Source organism: Spermophilus citellus, assembly GCF_964194105.1.
Source record: "Spermophilus citellus genome assembly, chromosome: 4".
Lineage (NCBI taxonomy): Eukaryota > Metazoa > Chordata > Mammalia > Rodentia > Sciuridae > Spermophilus > Spermophilus citellus.
Genome location: NC_138185.1, coordinates 4,221,380 through 4,240,835, shown reverse-complemented (window position 1 = coordinate 4,240,835; position 19,456 = coordinate 4,221,380).

Sequence of the window (19,456 nt, the reverse complement as noted above, 5' to 3'; positions counted from 1 at the left end):
GCATTGGGTGGGGTGGACCAGGGATTGGGCGGATAAGGCCTGGAGGGGGTGTGCAGCTGTGCCGCGCCCCTAGACGCCGGCAAGGAGCCAACACCTCCTCGGTGCTAAGGGGGTTGCTGGACCTCCGGTTTGGCAGGAATGGAGGTGCCAGGAGGAAACTGCGGGCGGAGGAAAAATGCTTTCCCCCTTCGCAGCACATCCCGGCTCAGAGGAGTGCTAGCAGTTTCCAATCTAGCAGCTCGTGGACCTAGACTGTGTTCGAATTTCCTTCCTCCTGCGTTGGCACCCATTCCCTTGTCGCCTGAGCTCTGGAGCTGTGATGGGGAACGACCAGCGCCCGGGCTGTGTGTGAGGAGATGTCCGTCTGAGATGACTCTGGGTTGGGGGAATCACTCGGTAATTCATTCAACAAACAAGAGAAACTAGCACCTCCCTCTTGCTCACCGCCCACATTAAAATGCACCTCCATTTCCTGTCGAATCTTTTTCCTAAGTAACTTTCCAATCCACCATTCCTCTCCGTTTCCACCACCCTCTCTTGGCCCTCCACTATAGTAGCTTCTATCTATTTTTTCTGTGCACTTTGGCCCTGTCACACTCCATTCCCCACACAACAGTCAACTGTCACTTCAGAGCACAAGGATGTTGTGCCACCCTCAGCTCAAATCCCTCCATTGTTAGACAAAAATCCAGGCACGGAGTCTTGAAGAAATGAGTTCAACAAACAGAAAGGAGAGGGGCATGTGTAAAGAGATGGCCAGAAGTGTAGAAAACCATATCAGGTTTTCCTGTCAGGGGAACAGCGTGCTACAAATACTAAGTTACTGACTCTTCTATTATGTTTTGGGACCTCCAAACAACCCTGTGAGATAAACACAGCAAGCAGCTCTCCCACTAGTCTACCAGAATGGAAATTAGGTTGTGGGAGGTGACAAATTAAGTAGTTAAGAGCTCCACCACTGTAGTCAATCCATTTTGGGTTGTAAACCTACTGCAGTCTCTGTCCAGCTGGGAAAGCATTTAACTTCTCTGATCCTTGATTTTCTTTCTTTTGAACCAGGAATAATCAAACCCTACCTTTTACGAGATAATTCGTACAAAATGCATAGTACAGGACTTGGACGCTTAGAGATACTCAATGAACCTTAGCTGTTTTGATTGTAATAGGTTCTGGGAAAGGAGAGGAACTGTGCTCTGCCACCAATTTTTGAAATTATAGAAAGGGAGTCCTAACTAGCACTGCTACAGAGCTTATTATGTGCCAGTTACTACTATTATAAGTGCTTACGTATATTAACTCTCTTAACACTCCTATGAGATAATTGCTACCATTACTTTACCAGTACAGAAACTGAGATACAGGGAGGTAAAGGAGAATGTTCAGGGTCCTACAGCTCGATGGAGCTGGAATTTCAACCCAGAGACTGCTTGTAACCACTAGCCTAGCCTATTTCTTTTTTACCCTGCTGTAATTTTTATCTTCCAAGAAATATTTTAATAACTTTGATTCCCATTTCTCATTAATGGATAGATGAAGAGATATGTGGTCCATTTTCTAGCACAGAAGAATGGAATCAAGCCAGGAATACAGTAGATGGAGCTCAGCTCCCAAAGTCACCTTTCCCATGTTCCCCCTGGGAACAGGACTCCATGGATTATTTTGAACTCAAGATGATGAAAGATCAGGAACCTCCGCTCCTTCTCTTTGTCAGTTGTTTGCCACAAGAATAGTCAGACGCAAGGGGCATCCAAGCTGAAAGTAATTCAGGCTGCTAAGCTGGAAGTGTGTCTCTCAAGAGAAAGACCCAGGCAGCAGGCCAGGAGCTGGTGGCCAAAGGAGTTGAAAAGAGCAGAAGAGTAGATGGCTTGATACTCTGGCTCCCATCCAGGATGCAGAAAGCTGGGAAGAGCATTGTTAACACACTAATGACAATTGTTAAGGAGTGTTGAGTAATCTACAAAATCATAACTGCTGTCAAAACCATCAGAGTTGAGGTTGCAGAGTGAACAATTAACCTGAATTTCAAAGCGGGAACAGGAGCCTCCAAGAAGAGATGGGATATAGGCACTGGATCCTTGTAAAGCAGGAGTTGAAGTCTCTATGCAGGAGGGTAAGAAGAGTTCACTAACATTTTCACTGAATTGCTAAATGCCCAGTTAGCCCATTGCGGCTAACTTGAAAGCAAAAAGCCCATAGGAATTGCAGACAATGAAATAATGAGAGAAACAACAAAACCCAAACTTAATTCAACTCCTCACAAGAATGACTCAATTCCTCACACTAATGGCCCAACAGAAGAGACAGGACAATTTCCAGGCATAAATAATGCTATACTCAACTGTACTCAGTTTGTGAGTGCTCTACCACTGAGCCAAAGCCCCAGCCCTGAAAAATGTAAGTAATTCTGATTCCAGAAGAAGAGACAGAGAAAAAAATATATATGTAGATATAATAACCAGGAATTTTCCAAAAATAACGAAAGATATTAAACCACAGAGCTAAGAAACTCAAAGAATCCAAAAAAGAGTAAATACCAACAAGACAGTCAGGGATCACTATAGAGACAAAGGGCACATACTCCTGAGCTTTGGCTCATAGCCAAGAGAAAAATTTTAAGGAGAAACACTTTTTCTGGTAAACAATAACAGAAAATTAATTGCCAGCAAATTAGCATTGGAAGAAATGGTAAAGGAAGTTCTGTAGAAGGAATAAAGTATCAGAGAGTAACCTGAATCTAAATAAAGAAGTGAAGGTCCTTGTAAATGAGTAGATAAAGGTAAATATAAGAGATATTTTTCTTATTTTTAATCACCTTAAAAGATAATTGCTTGTCTTAAGCAAGAGTAACAAGGCTTGGGCTGGGGTTCTGGCTCAGTGGCAGAGCGTTTGCCTCACACATGTGAGGCACTGGGTTGGATCCTCAGCACCACATAAAAATCAGTAAACAAAATAAAAATATTGTGTCCATGTAGAACTAAAAAAAATTTAAAAAAAAATAGCAAGGCATTGTGGGTTTATAGCACATATATTGTAAAAGTAAAATGTATGGCAAAAATAATATAAAAATGATAGGTTTGAGAATTGGAAATATGCTATTGAAGAGCCCTTATCTTACATAAGAAGTAGTATAATATTATTGGAAAATAAACTGATTAAAGATATATATATTATAGCTGGGTACAGTGGCATTCTCCTGCAATCTCAGTGACTTACAAGGCTGAGGCAGGAGACTCTCAAGCTTGAGGCCAGCCTCACCAACTAAGTAAGAATCTGTCTAAAAAAAATTTGTATGTTATACATATGTACATATATATAGGTATATATAATAAATGCAAAGGTGATCACTAAATTTTTTTAAAGTCTTAAGTAATAAGCCAACGATGAACAGATAACATAAAATCATAAAAATGTTATAATGTATAACCATGTGAGTGATAGACATGTTAATTGCTTCACAATAGTAACCATTTTACTATCTACAGGTTGTATACCTTAAGTATATACACAATAAAGTTTATTTCAAAAAAATTAATGACTGTGAAAAAGTAAGTAATTATATAAATAAATATTACATAATAATCAATGTTGGGAGGCATTCTACCTGGGCCTCTTGTGTTCAGTGTGTCTAGCTGAATCTGTTGAGATGCCAAGGTCATCTTTTTCACCTGGGTCCTTGCTCAAAATTATATAATACAGCTGGAAATTTTGTGAGATGGGAATGTCTTTCCTAGACCAAGGAAGGCTTGCTTATGACTTGGCAAGAAACAGCAAGTTCTTGAGCTATAGCACTCCCCTACGTGTGTACCATGTGTATGTGCCACACATCTGCACCCACTGCACCACCTGAGGCATGCGGGGCCAGGGGAACCCATGCAAGTATTCTGATGTTCATGTTGTCTGTTGTGCTATGAATAATAAACTGCCTCAATGCAATGACAAAACATAATCAATCAACCCAAATTTGGTAAAGAAGGTAAAAAGGAAAAAAAGCACAGAATGAAAAGATAAAAACAAATAGCAAGATGGACTTGAATTTTAATCCAAGTGTATTAATAAAAAGACAACCAATTAGAAGAAATTAGATTGGGAAAAAATAAGAGGCAATAATATGCTGTTTATAAGAGCACTTTATACATAAAGAAATATATATGAGTTGAAAATAAATGGATGGGGGGCTGAGGATGTGGCTCAAGCCGTAGCACGCTTGCCTGGCATGCGCAGGGCGCTGAGTTTGATTCTCAGCACCACATAAAAATAAAATAAAGGTATTAAAAAAAAAAAAAAGAAAGTAAATGGATGGGTGGGCCTGGGGTTGTAGCTCATGGTAGAGCGCTTACCTAGCATGTATGAGGCACCAAGTTCGATTCTCAGCACTGCATATAAATTAAGAAAAAAAATAAAGGCCCATCAACAACTAAAAAATATATATTTTTTTAAAAAAGTAAACGGGTGAAGGGCTTGGGATGTGGTTCAGGCAAGAACACTTTCCTGGCATACATGAGGCCCTAGGTTCAATTCCCAATACTACAAAAAAAGTACATGGACGGAATAAGATAAACCATACCAATATAGTCAAAGCAGTTGGAGTGGCAAAATATATATATATATATGATTATGGGGAGCAGGGGTACTCAGGATTTAGGCCAGGTATGCTTTATCACTGAGCAAAATCCCCAGCCCTTTTTATTTTTTTTATGAGGTTTTGCTAGGTTTCTTTTTCTTTTTTTTTTTTTTTTATTGGTTGTTCACAACATTACAAAGCTCTTGACATATCATATTTCACACATTAGATTGAAGTGGGTAAATCCCCAGCCCTTTTTAAATTTATTTTTTTATTTTGAGATAGGGGCTTGCTAAGTTGCTTAGGGCCCTCACTGATTTGCTAAGATTAGTCTTGAACTTGCGATCCTCCTGTCTCCACCTCCCAAGTCACTGGTATTACAGGTGGCAATGTTAATATCAGACAAGTTCAGAGTCACAATATTAATATCAGAAAAAGCAGGTGTCAGAAGAAGGAATATTTCCAGGATGAAGAAGGAAATTATCAAATGATAAATGTTCAGTTCACCAAGAAATCTTAATAATCATAAGTACACACACACCTAATAACAGAGCTTCAAAAAGACAAAGTAAAAACCACTAGACTTGAAAAAAGAAATAGAAAAATCCAGAGAATTCAATGCTTAGATAATGCAACACTTTTCTCTCAGTAATCAATAAAACAAGCAGTCTAAAAGAAGAAAACCTTAACAGCATCACTAACTTGTCCTGATTTACATTTTTATAACACCTTGCCCAACAATAGCAGAATAAATCTTCATTTCAACTGCATATTCACATTTAATGATATCTATCATATTCTGGGTCATAAAAACAACCATCAACAAATTTAGAAGAATTAAGCAGAGTTAAAATAAAAATAATAACAAACATATCTGAAAAATACCCCTAGTCCTTAGAAATAAAACATGAGTCAGCCTGGCCTGGTGGCACCTACCTGTAATCCTGGTGACTCAGGAGGTTGAGGTAAGAGGATAGCAAGATCAAAGCCAGTCTCAGCAACTTAGCAAGATTCTGTCTCAAATAAAAAAGAAAAGAAAAAAGAGCTGGGGATGTGGTTCAGTGGTTAAGCACCCCTGGGTTCAATCCCTGGCACCAAAAGAAGAAGAAAGAAAGAAAGAAAACATGAATCAGACAAAGTCCAGAGGGAAATTAGAAAAAAAATATCTTGAATTGAATAAAACTAAAATGCAGCAGTTAGCCCCCAAACAGTTCTCAGTGTTCATTCCCTCTGCAGTTTTCTCCTTTACTGTATCATGGTTATGCTGGGTAACCAACCAATATGGCAGAATTAATGGTATGTTACCTCTAAAATCCAGGCTTTAAAAAGTGCAGCCTCTGTCTCAGGTGCACACTTTATTGCTCGACACTCTAAGGCAAGCAAGCTGCTCTACTGTCAGCAACCCTATAGAGGCCCACATGGCAAGCTTCTAGTCACCAGCCAGTGACAAATTAAGGCTTGCCATCATCCAGGAGTGACTCTAAAAACAGTTACCATAAGAACCTTGAGATGACCGCAACCCTGGCAAGTTAGCTTGACTGAAACCTGAGAGAGACTGGAGGCAGAGCCACTACTCAGATAAACCACTTATGGATACCTGATGCTCAAACACTTTGAGATGCAAAAAAGCAGGTTCTTTTAACCTGCTAAATTTGGGGTTCATTTGTTATGCAGCAATTGACAACATAGAGATGTTGGTACTGGAGTTGGGTGCTGCTAGTCCCAGTACTCTAAAATGTGTCGTGGCACAGGAACTGGAGAGTGGTCTTTCAGAATAAATACAATGAGCCTCCAGTGCTTGGAAGAAGCTGTAAACACAAGCCTCAGCCTTTGGTACAATTACAGTGGGGACAGGCAGAAAAGCCAGGTAAATACTATAGGAAACTATGTTGAAGCACAAAGTTTAGCAATCCTGTTACCTGCAGTAAAATGGAAAACACAAATGTGCCAACGAATGGGTGATCTAGTAAGGATATTTCCTAGCAAAGCAATGAAGGAGCCACCTGGTTTCTTGCTGCTTATAGTAAAGTGCAGATGGAGAGAGAAACTAAAGCAACAGTTTTCAGAAGACAGACTATCCCAGGGGAGAGTTGGCAATGTCTGGAGACAGTTTTAGTTGTCAAAGCTGGGGAGGTTGCTACTGCCATCTAATTAGTAGAGGCCAGGGATGCTACTGAACATCCCACCATGCACAGAGGAGCCCCTTTCAAACAACCACCCGTCCCCACTGTACACACACAAAAATGTCCACAGTGCTGAGGTTGAGAAGCTGTGAATTAAAAGGAAGGACTGTTAAACATGAGAGAGCTTCATGGTTTAGAAAATTCCTCCCCAAGAGCAAACGAGGCAAAGTAAGAAAGAGCTTCCTAGCAAAGTTCAAATCCAGGGCACTGCCGGGGAAACCCTGTTGGGAATATAACAATTAAATCTTTTGTTAACATCTCAGAAAGATTTAAGGCAGTGCCCCAGAGTAAGATTCAGTCAGACAAAGAGCTCCAACAAATTTGAAGGACACCCCACAGACCCTCTGAATTGAGCAACAGGGATCCTTAGGAAGCCTGAAGGCGTTTGTTGTCACTTGGCCATCTCAGCAGAAACCTAAGGTGGAGAAAGGCTTGTCTCAAGTTAGTGTAAGACAGTGAGGTTCAATAATACCCAAAGTGATCCGCACATTTTTAAAAGGTTTATTATCAGAAAGGGATAATAAATAGGGATAAAGGGATTAAAAGTTAAAAGAAGATTTCTGGTTCTGGACTGGAACATTTATAACCCCCCCCACCACCAAAAAAAAAAGATTGACAAAGAACGAGGAGAGAAGACCCCAATTATGAATATCAGGAATGAAACAGTATATCCTACAGACTCCCCCAGATGTTAAAAGATAAAAAAGGATGATTAGGAACAGCTCTATACACGTCAATTTGACAATTTTGTTGAAAAGGACCAATTCCTTGAAAAGTACAAATTCCCAAAACTCACCCAGTATGAAATAGGTTATTTAAGTAGCCCCATAACTATGAAAAAAATGAAATTTTTAGTTTTAAAAAAACCCAAACAAGTCTTTTTTAAAAAATTAGTTCTTGTTGGTGGAGAGTATCCTGGGGATTGAACCCAGGGGCACTTTACTACTGAGCTACATTCCTAGCCCTTTTTTATGCTTTTATTTTGAGGCAGGGTCTTGCTAAGTTGCTTAGGGCCTCTCTTTAATTGCTGAGGCTAGCCTTGAACTTGTGATCCTCCTGCCTCAGCTTCCTGTGTTGCTGGGATTACAGGTGTGCACCAGCACATGTAGCAACATACAACTCTTGAAAGAAAAATCTTCAGGCCTAGACGGTATCACTAGAGAATTCTTTCCAACTTTTATAGCAGAATTAATGACAACTCTATTCAAAGTCTCTCAGAAAACAGAAGAGGAGGGAATACCTCCTAACTTGTTTTATGAGACCAGTATTACCTTGATAGCAAAACCAGTTAAGGCCGTACCAATAGACACATATCATCTAAGTTGTCAAATTTGAGAACATATAGTTGTCCAAAATATTCCTTTATTATCCTATTGATTGTCCATGGGATCAGTAATAATGACTCTTCTTTCATTTCTAATATTAATAATAGATTGTGATTTCTTTCTTTTTTTCTTGGTTACCCTGGCTAAAGGTCTGTTAATTTTATTTATCTTTCAAATAATCAATTTTTGGTTTCACTGATTTTCTCTATTGTCATCCTGTTTTTAATTTCATTGATTTATGTTCTACTTTATTTATTTAGTGACAGGTTCTCACTCTGTTCCCCAGGCGCGGAGTGATCCTTCTTTCTCAGCCTCCCAAGTATCCAGGATTATAGGTGTGCACCACCACACCCAGTTTGCACTACTTTTTTTTTTTTTTTTGTACCAGGGATTGAATTCGGGCACTCAACCACTGAGTCACATCCACAGCACTAGTTTGTATTTTGTTTAGAGACAGGGTCTCACTGAGTTGCTTAGTGCCTCACCATTGCTGAAGTTGGCTTTGAACTTGAGATCCTCCTGCCTCAGCCTCTGGAGCCGCTGGATTACAGGCGTGGGCCATCCAGCCAGTCCTCTACTTTTTAATTCTTTATTTTCTTTTTCTTTCTTTAGGCTTAAATTGTTCTTATTTTTTGAATCTCAGAAGGTTGAAAGCTCAGATCAGTTTTAGATCTTTCTTCTTTTCTAACATATATGCATTTAATACCAAATTTCCTCTGAGCATAGTTTATTCTGCATCCCACATATTGGATAAACTATAGTGTCATTTGCATTTAGTTTAAAATATTTAAAAATATCTCTTGCAATTTCTTCTTTGATCTATGTATAATTTAGTGGTGTGGTGTTTAATCTACAAATATCTTGGTTTTTAGTTTGATTCCATTGTGACTTGAGGACATACATTGTATGATTTCTATTCTTTCACATTTGTTCCGGTATATTTTATGGTCCAGAATATGTTCTCTAGAATGTTCCATGTGAGCTTGATAAGAATGTATATTCTGCTATTATTGGTTAAATTACTCTACGAATGCCTGTTAGATCAAGTTGATTGATGGTAGCATCAGGCATCTATATTCTTACTGATTTTCTGCCTGTTTGATTTATCAGTTATAAAGAAGGTTGTTGACGGGCTGGGGATGTGGCTCAAGCCGTAGCGCGCTCGCCTGGCATGCGTGCGGCCCAGGTTCGATCCTCAGCACCACATACAAACAAAGATGTTGTGTCCACCGAGAACTAAAAAATAAATATTAAAAATTCATTCTCTCTCTCTCTCTCTCTAAAAAAAAAAAAAAAAAAAAAAAAAAGAAGGTTGTTGAAGTCTCCTACTAGAGTAGGATTTCTCTATCTCCCCTGGAACTCTACCAACTTTTGCCTCAAACATTTTGGCACTCTACTGATAAGGGCGTATGCATGGAAGATTGTTATGTCTTCTAAGAGAATGGATCCCTTTATTATCATTTAATGACTTTATCCCTACTAATGTTCCTTGTTCTAAAGTCTGCTTTGCAGGGCTGTGGTTATAGCTCAGTGGTAGCACCCTTACCTAGCATGTGTGAGGCACTAGGTTCGATCCTCAGCAGCACATAAAAATAAATAAGTAAAATAAAGGTATTGTGTCCATGTACAACTAAAAAAAAAAATTTTAAGTCTGCTTTCTCTGAGATTAATATAATCACTCCAGGTTTCTTATGATTAGTGTTTAAAGTAGGCTTTTTAGGTAACATATAGTTAGTTGGGTCTTGTTTTTTTTTTCTTTAGTATTCTCTAACAATCCTGATCTTTTAACTGGTATAGCTAGGCTGCTCTATACAATATCTTTCACAAAACAGAAGAGGAGAGACACTTCTCAACTTATTTTTATGAGGGTTTATGAGGAAAACGCCAGTATTACCTTGATACCAAACCAGTTGAAGGTAGTTCCAAAATAAAATGTAACAAAACACTTTATAGATACATGTCATCCAGGTTGTGGAATTCCAGGGCATAGAGCTGTTCATGTAACTAGCTTAATATTTACCAGGTTTGGAACTTTTCTATTTGCTGCACTTGTTCTTTGGTTCTTTTTTCTTCCTTCCCCCTTTTCTGCCTTTTTCTCTGGTTTCAATTGAGCTTTTTTCCCTCTTAGTACTGGGGATTGAACCCAGGGGCATGTACCTGGGAGTTAATCCCCAGCTGTTTTGTTTGATTTTTGAGTCAATTCACTAAATTGCTGAGTCTGGCCTTGAACTTGGGATCCAAGTCACTGGGATTACAAGGCATGTGCCACCACCTCACCCAGCTAAAACCGAGCATTTTTTACATAATTCTGTTTTCTCTCTCAGCTTGCAACTACACTTGTTTTTAAAATTTTTAAATGGTTGTCCTAGAGTCTGCAATATACATTTATAACTAATTTAAATCCACTCTTATATAGAACTATGCCATTTCAAAGGTACCATATAACAGGGACCCATAGCCCTCATAAAAATAGCCCACAAAAATCTTCAACAGAATACAGTAGTCTCCTCTTATCTGTGGAGGATGTATTCCAAGACCCCCCCCCCCCCAATGGATGCCTGAAACTGTATATAGACTATATTTTTTCTATACATACATGCCAGTGATAAAGTTTAATTTATAAATTAGGCACAATAAGAGATTAACAATAACTAATAAAATATAATATGCTACAATAAATGTTGTATATCTGTTCTCTCTCTCTCCCCCTCTCTTTTCAAAATAGATCTGAACTGCCAGCATCACAACTCTTGTGCTGTGGGGCCGTTATTAAGTAAAATAAGTTACCTGAACACAAGCAATACCAAGATAGTTGATCTTATTGATACCTGAGATGGCTACTAGGTGACTAAGGAACAGAAAACATACACAGTATAAATATGCTGGACAAAGGGATGATTCATTCTGTGCAGATGGAACCCGACGGCACCTGGTCTTCATGCTACCAGAATGACTGATAATTTAACTTATTTTTATATTGGAATTTTCCATTTAATATTTTTGTAACACAGTTAAGTTTAGGCTTAAATTGATAACTGAAACCACAGAAAGTGAATGGAGAGGGGTGGAGACGGAACTACTCTATTAGCAAACTGAGTCCAGCAATACATAAAACAAACAACACGAAGTGGAGTTATTCAGGAATGCAAGCCTGGTTGAATATTGCACTCATCTAGCATGTTTGAGGCAATGGGTTCAATCCTCAGCACCACATAAAAATAAAATAAATAAAATTAAGGTATTGTATCCATTTACAACTAAAAAAACATTTTTAAAAACTCAAGAAACTAGGAATAGAGAATTTGAACTTGATAAAGACCACCTACAAAAACCCCCAAAGCTAACATTATACTTAATGGTGAAAGATTGTTTACCCTTAAGAGCAAGAACAAAGCCAGGTATGGTGGTACACATCTGAAACCCCAGTAACTTAGGAGGCTGAAACAGGAGGATCCCAAGTTCAAGGCCAGCCTCAGCATAAACAAGCCCCTCAACAACTAGCAAGACCCCATCTCAAAATAAAAGTAAAAAAGACTAAGGGATGTAGCTCATGGTAAAGGGCCCTGGGTTCAATACCCAGTACCAAATATATGTGCACACGCATGCATGTGTATGTGTATGTGTGTACTCAGATTTATATTTCAAAAACAAGACAAAAATATCTGCTCTCACTACTTTTATTCAACAGAGTATTGGGAGTTTTAACTGCACCATATGACAAGAAAAGAAAACAAAAGGTATACAAATTTGAAGAAACATCTATAAATCACATATCTTACAAAGGACTCATATTTGGAATATTAAAAAAAAAAACTCTCAAAACTAAATAGTTAAAAAAAAAACAGCAAACAAAAATCTAATTGGAAAATGAGCAAAAGACATGAACAGATATTTCACCAAAGGGAATGCAGAGATGGCAAATAAACACATTCAAATATATTCCATGTCAACATTTCCCTAAATGCAAATTAAAGCCGTGATGAGGGCTGGAGTTGTGCTCAGTGGTGGAGCACTTACTTCATATGTACAAGGCACTGGGTTCAATTCTCAGTGCCACATAAAAATAAATAAATAAAATAAAGGTATTGTGTCCACCTACAATAAAAAAAAAGCTTAAAAAAAAGCCATGATGAGATATTACTACATAGCTATTAGACAGCTAAAATAAAAAAAATATAGTGACCATTCTAAAAGCAAGTCAGGATGCGGAGAAGTTATATCACTCATAAATTGCTGGTGGGAATGTCAAATGATATTATAGTCACCCTGAAAAATAGTTTGGCAGTTTCTTGGAAAACTAAACATACATATACCATATGATCCAGCAATCACACGACTTGGCATTTATTTCAGAGAAATGAAAACTGTCAAAATGAAAACTCTGTTCACACAAAACCTTGTGTGTAAATGTCTACAGCAGCTTTATTTGTAATAGCCCTGAGTTGGAAATGATCTAAATGTTCCTCCACAGGTGAATGGTCAAACAAAATGGTGCATCCACACCATGGAGCAGCAAAAAAAGGAACAAGTTCACGTTCTTTGCTAGAAAAGCAGTAAGGCGTCTTTTTCCTTTAAAATGAAATAAAATGAGCAAATCATTTATTCACTTAAGAACTTGGAGGATATAAAGGGCATTATTCTAAATAAAAAATAATCTTGAAAGGTTATATACTATATGATTCCATTCATATTCTTTTTTAAAAAATATTTTTTTAGTTGTAGATGGACACAATACCTTACTTTATTTGTTTATATTTATGTGGTACAGGAGTTTTGGGAGTTTTAACTGCACCGTAGGACAAGAAAACAGTGCCTCACGCATGCTAGGCAAGCGCTCTACCACTGAGCCACAGCTCTGTCACTCATATAATATTCTTTTTTTTTTTTTAAAGAGAGAGATGGGGGGGGCGAGTTTTAATATTTATTTTTTAGTTTTCGGCGGACACAACATCTTTGTTGGTATGTGGTGCTGAGGATCGAACCCGGGCCGCACACATGCCAGGCGAGCGCGCTACCGCTTGAGCCACATCCCCAGCCCTCATATAATATTCTTGACATGATAAAATTATACAGACAGAGTGAGGCTGCCAGCGGTTAGCAGTGAGATAAGGAGGGACTGGCTGTGGCTGTAAGCTGCATGAAGGACCCTTGGAACAACAGGACAGTTCTGCATCTTGATTATGGTGGCTACATGAATTGTCAAATGGCTTGGACATAGCACAAAAGGTACACAAGATGTTACAACTGAAGGAAAATGAGTGAAGGGTACTCAGGACATCTCTTTCTATATTTTTTGGAAACCTTCTGTGATTCTATAACGTTTTTTTGAGTTTATAAATGGGAATAAAATATCAATACATGCAGCAACCTGGATTTCAAGAGCACTATGCTGAAAAAAAAAAAAAAAAAAACAATCTCAGAAGTCCTATACTACATGAGTCCATTCACAAAATAATCTTTTTGTTGGTTTTAGGTACCAGGGATCGCACTCAGGGGTGATGAACCACTGAGCCATATCCCCAGCCCTTTTTTATTTTTTATTTAGAGGTAAGATCTCACTAAGTTGGTTAGGACCTTGCTAAATTGCCAAGGCTGGCTTTGAACTCAGACTCCTCCCACCTCAGCCTCCCAGACGCTGGGATTACAGGAATGCACTACCACACCCAGCTCACAAAATAAATTGAAATAAATTATAGAGATGGAGATAATTATCGTTTTCTAGGGATTAGGAGTGGGCTGAGGGGCAGGGGTAGCACAGAGAGATCTTTCTGATGATGGGACACACAAATGAGAGCAAAAGAATAGACACTTTATCAAAGAAGACAACTTTCAAATGAGCACATGAATATATGCTCAACACTATTAGTCATTAGGTAAAATGAAAATTACCAATACTATGAGATACAACTACATATCTACTAGTAAAATCTAATCACCTAACAATACCAAGTGTATTGTATCCAAGGATATGGAACAACTAGTCCTCTCATACATTGCTAGTGGGAATACAAACTAGTGTAGCTCCTTCAGAAAACGGTTTGGCAGTTTCTTAGAAAGTTAAACATATAATTACCATATGACTTAATAATCCCATTTCTAGGTAGGTATCCAAGTGAAGTAAAAACCTGTACTCCTTCAAAAACCTGTGCACAAATGGGTTTATTAATTTTATTTATAATCACTGAACATGAGAAACTAGCCCAGATATCCTTTAATGATTAAATATATTTATAGAATGAAATACTACGATAAGGAAAGGAGACAAATAATTAATATTCAACATGTGTGAACCTCAAATAAAAGTAATCCCAGTGGACACTTGAAATCCCACAGCTCAAGAGGATCAGAGGTTCAAAGCCAGCTTCAGCAATTTAGACAGGCCTGTAAGCAACCTATTGAAATCCTGTCTCAAAAGGCCTGGAGACTTGGCTCAGTGGTTAAGGACCCTTGGGTTCAATCCCTGGTACTGGGGAAAAAAAGAAAGAAAGAACGAAAGTAATCCCAATTCAAAAGGCTACATACTGCATGACTCTGTATGATTTTTTGAAAAAGGCAAATGTTTCAGGGACTGAAAAACACATCATTTGTTTCCAGGCTGGGCGTGGGAGGAGAGGTTAACTACACAGAGATGACTTGAAGGAACTTAGTGGTGTTATGAAAACATTCTCTCTATTGATTGTTGCGGCTATACAATAATACACATTTGTTTAAAATTATAGAATGGTATATTAAAAAGGGTGTATTTTACTGGTATCTAAAATAAAATATACCTCAAAAAACCTAAAGAACAAAAGCACAAACTATGAGAAGCAACAAAAGAGTGGAAACTCATACTCATTAGGATAACTACTATTGAAAAAAAAAAAAACAGAAAATATCAAGTGTGGGTGGGGGTGTGGGGACACTGGAACCCCTGTGCACAGCTGGTGGGAATATAAAATGGATTACCACTGGGGAAAGCAATGTGGTGGTTACTATGAGGTTAAAAACAGCATTACTGGACTGGCTGTATAGTTCCATGGTACAGTGCATGCTTGGCATGTGTGGTTCTGGGTTTGATCACACACACACACACACACACACACACACACACAAAAATAGAATTACCATATAATCCAACAACTTCCAGGTATATACTCAAAAGAATTAAATGCAAGGTCTGGAAGAGATATTTGTATATTCATTTTCATAGCAGCATTAGCCAAAAGGTAGAAACAGTTCAAATGTCCTTTGACTGATAGATGTATAAACAAAATGTGGTATATACACAATAGAAATATTACTCAGCCTTAAAAAGAAGGAAATTCTGACATGAGCTACAACATGAAGGAACTCTGAAGACGTTATGCTAAGTGAATTAAAATCAGGCCCAAAAAGACAAACACTGGCCTAACATGCCTAATGTCCCAGCAACCTGGGAGGCTGAGACAGGAGAATCACAAGTTTGAGGCTACCTTCAATATTTAGCAAGGCCCTAAGTAACTCAGCATGACCCTGTCTGAAAAAATAAAAGTGGATGGGATGTGGTTCAGTGGGAAAGCATGCCTCTGGGTTTGATCTCCAGTACCAAAAAAATAAATAAATAAAATTAAGGAAAAAAAAGGTCACATTGAAGAGCTGGGTGTGCAGTGGCAATTTAGGAGGCCAAGGCAAGAGAATCACAAGTTCCAAGCTTTCCTGAACCATTTAGCAAGATCCTGCCTCAAAATAAAAAATAAAAAGGGTCAGGTATATAGCTCAGAGGTAGAGCACCTCTGACTTCAATCCCCTACTACCCAAAACAAATCATATAACACAAAATTTGCCATCATAACCATTTTTTAAATTTTTTTAATATTTATAGTTTTCGGCAGACACAACATCTTTGTATGTGGTGCTGAGGATCGAACCCGGGCCGCACGCATGCCAGGCGAGCGCGCTACCGCTTGAGCCACATCCCCAGCCCATCATAACCATTTTTGATGTGTGGCATTCTACCACTGAGCTACATTCTCAGCCCCTTCTATTTTTTTTCCTTTTCTTTTTAAGAGAGAGAGAGAGAGAGAGAGAGAGAGAGAGAGAGAGAATTTTTTAATATTATTTTTTAGTTTTCGGCGGACACAACATCTTTGTTTGTATGTGGTGCTGAGGATTGAACCTGGGCTGCACGCATGGCAGGCAAGCGCTCTACTGCTTGAGCCACATCCCCAGCCCTATTTTTTTTTTTTTTAATTTTGAGACAGGGTCTTGCTAAATTGCTGAGGCTGGCCTCAAACTTGCAATCCTCCTGTCTCAGCCTTGAGCCACTGGGATTACAGACTTGTACCACAATGCCCAGCATGTTATGTGTATTTTACCATTTTTTTTAAAGAGTAGAATTTTCTCATGCAAGATCCTTAGATTTAATCCCTAAGATTTTCCAGCTGTGCATTACTGGTTATGAATGCTGTTTTTTTCCCATGTAAATAGAAGAATCAAACAAGATGGACTATGAAAAATTGCTTTTGGGAGCCACTGTGGATGTACAGAATCTGGTCCTTTGTTGATGAGCTGCTTAGGTGGGCACAACTTCAGAAAGGAAGCAAATGGGTGGGCATTGAAAGGTATGTACCAGGTAGAGCCAGTTTGGAAGATAATTTGGTGGTCTCTTAGAAAACTAAATATATGATCTAGCAGTTGCACTCCTTGGTATTTATCCAAAGGAATCAAAAACATATGTCCATCCAAAAACCTGCACACAGATGTTTACAGCAGCTTTATTCATAATTGTCAAAACTTGGAATCAATCAGGATGTTCTTCAGTAGGTAAAAGATAAACTGTGATAAATCCAGACAATAGACTATTACTAAGCACTAAAATGAGCTGATGAGCCATGAAAAGGCATATAGAGGCCTGGGACTGAGGCTCAGTGGTAGAGCACTCGCCTAGCATGTGTGCAGCCCTGGGTCCAATCCCCAGCACCACATAAAACTAAAATAAACACAATAAAGGTATTGTGTCCACCTACAACTAAAAGTATAAAAAAAAAAAAAAAAAAAAAAGAAAGAAAGAAAAGGCATAGAATAAATTTAAATGCAGATTACTAAGAGAAAAAAGCCAATCCAGACAGATTACTAAGAGAAAAAAGCCAATCCAAAAAGGCTCCCTACCGTAGGATTCCAATTATGGGACATTCTGGAAAAGGTAAAACTATGAAGAACTACGTCCCACAGTCTTGGCTTGGTCCGTCACCCTCAAAGGCAGAGCCAAGCACTCCTGTGCCTGTACCCTCTGTCCCCATCAGCGGTGTGGAGTGGCCCAAACCTTGGTTGGGTGCTGGACCGGCCTACGGAGGCTGGTGCCCGGGAGGCTGTTTCTCACAAGCTCTTGGACCCCTCTGATGCAGCCAGCTAGGCACCAGAGCTCCAGAGCCACCACTGTCCTTCAAAGCCTGCCACGATCTGTCCCCAGCCCACTGCAACTTCCTCTTTGCTTTTATCTTCCTCTTGCTGCCACCACCATTGTCCTCTCCCTCTTTCCTCCACGTCCTGCTCAGATCTCATCTTGTAGGTGAATCTTTCCAGACCACACTTTTTAAAAATACATATTTTTTGTAGTAGATGGCACAATACTTTATTTTTATGTGGTGCTGAGGATCAAACCCAGTGCCTCACATGTGCTAGGTAAGCACTCTGCCAACTGAGCTGCATTCCCAGCCCCTTGACACCACTTTTTAATGCAGCAAACCCTCTACCTTTCCCGCCTTGTCCCCTTCAACCTGTTTACTTTGTTCCAAGCACTTATTTCCATCTGACCTAACAGTGGTGGGCTGATTCATAAAGGCTCACAAAAGTCAATTGCTACATCTTGAGAAACTCTGCAGGCTAGTTGTTAACCATGGCCATCATTAAAAATTAAAGTATGGAAATTTACAATTACATAAATGATATTAAAAATGTGAAAAAAAAATCCTCAAACCCATCACTTTCTAACCTTTGTAACCATCTTTTAGAATTTTTTTGAGGGGTGGATACGGGGGAGGGGGCATTAAACTCAAGGGTGCTCTAACATAGAGCCATATCTCCAGCACTTTTTATTTTTTGAGACAGGATCTTGCTAAGTTGCTTAGGGCCTCCCTAAATTATTGAGCCTGACCTTTGAACTTGCAATCCCCCTACCTCAGCTTCCCAAGGCCTGGGATTACAGTCATGTGCATCTTCTGGACCTTATTTATATACAGTAGAAACATAGAACATCAAATGGCATGCTACAGGGCATTTTGGCCCTATTCTGAGTTTAGTGATATAATAAATAGTGATAGTAAATTTTCTGAGATATTTTTTCTATATACAATGGAATAGCTTTTTTGTTTAATTTACATTATTAACATTTTTCTTTATTACTTTCCTTTTTCTTTTTTGGTACTGGGGTTTGAATCCAGGGGCATTTTACCACTGATCCTCAACCCAGCCCTTTTAGTTTTATTTAAAATTTTTTTTAGCAAACTTTGTTTTTTGTTTGTGTTGTTTGTTTTTGTTATTGTGGCACTGGGGATCAAACCCATGGCCTTGTGTATGCTAGGCAAACACTCTACCACTGAGGTACACCCTAGTCCCTCAACTGGTAACTTTAAATCAAATGTGATAGGAGTATTGATATCACAGAAATAGGTAAGCATGACAAATTGGCTTTTAATTTATTGTTGTTGACTGGACCAGGGTTGGCATGGATCAAATCCATGACTGTTCTTGCAAATAAAGTTTTATTACAATACCGACATGCCCATTCACTTACTTATTACATATGGCTGCTTTTGCTCTGTAACAACAGAATTGAGCAGTTGAGTTTGGGGCCATAACTCTGTGGCCCCCAAATCCTAACATATTTACAGAAGAAAATATTATTGACTGAGGTCTAGCCTTAAGAAAGTAATGGAAAAAAAAAAAAAAGAAAGTAATGGAGAAGCTGGGCATGGTGCACAGGCCTATGATAGGAACTTGGGAGTCTGAGACTGGAGAATCACAAGTTCAAAGGCAGCCTCAGCAATTTAGGAAGGCCCTAAGCAACTTAGCAAGACCCTGTCTCAAAATAGAAAATAAAAAGAGCTGTGGATGTGGCTCAGTAGTTAAGTGCCTGTGGGTTCAATCCCTAGCACCAAAAATTAAAAATTAAAAAAAAGAAAAGAAAAATAAATTAAAAAAATTAAAAAGTAATGGAGAAGTCAGGCATGGTGGTGCAGGCCTATAATTCTAGGAACTTGGGAGGCTAAGATAGGAGGATTGCAATTCCAAGGCCAGCCTCAGCAATTTAGGAAGGCCCTAAGCAACTTACCTAGAACCTATCTCAAAATAAAAAGAAAACTAAAAGGGCTGGGTTGAGGATCAGTGGTAAAGTGTCCCTGGGTTCAAACCTCAGTACCAAAAAAGAA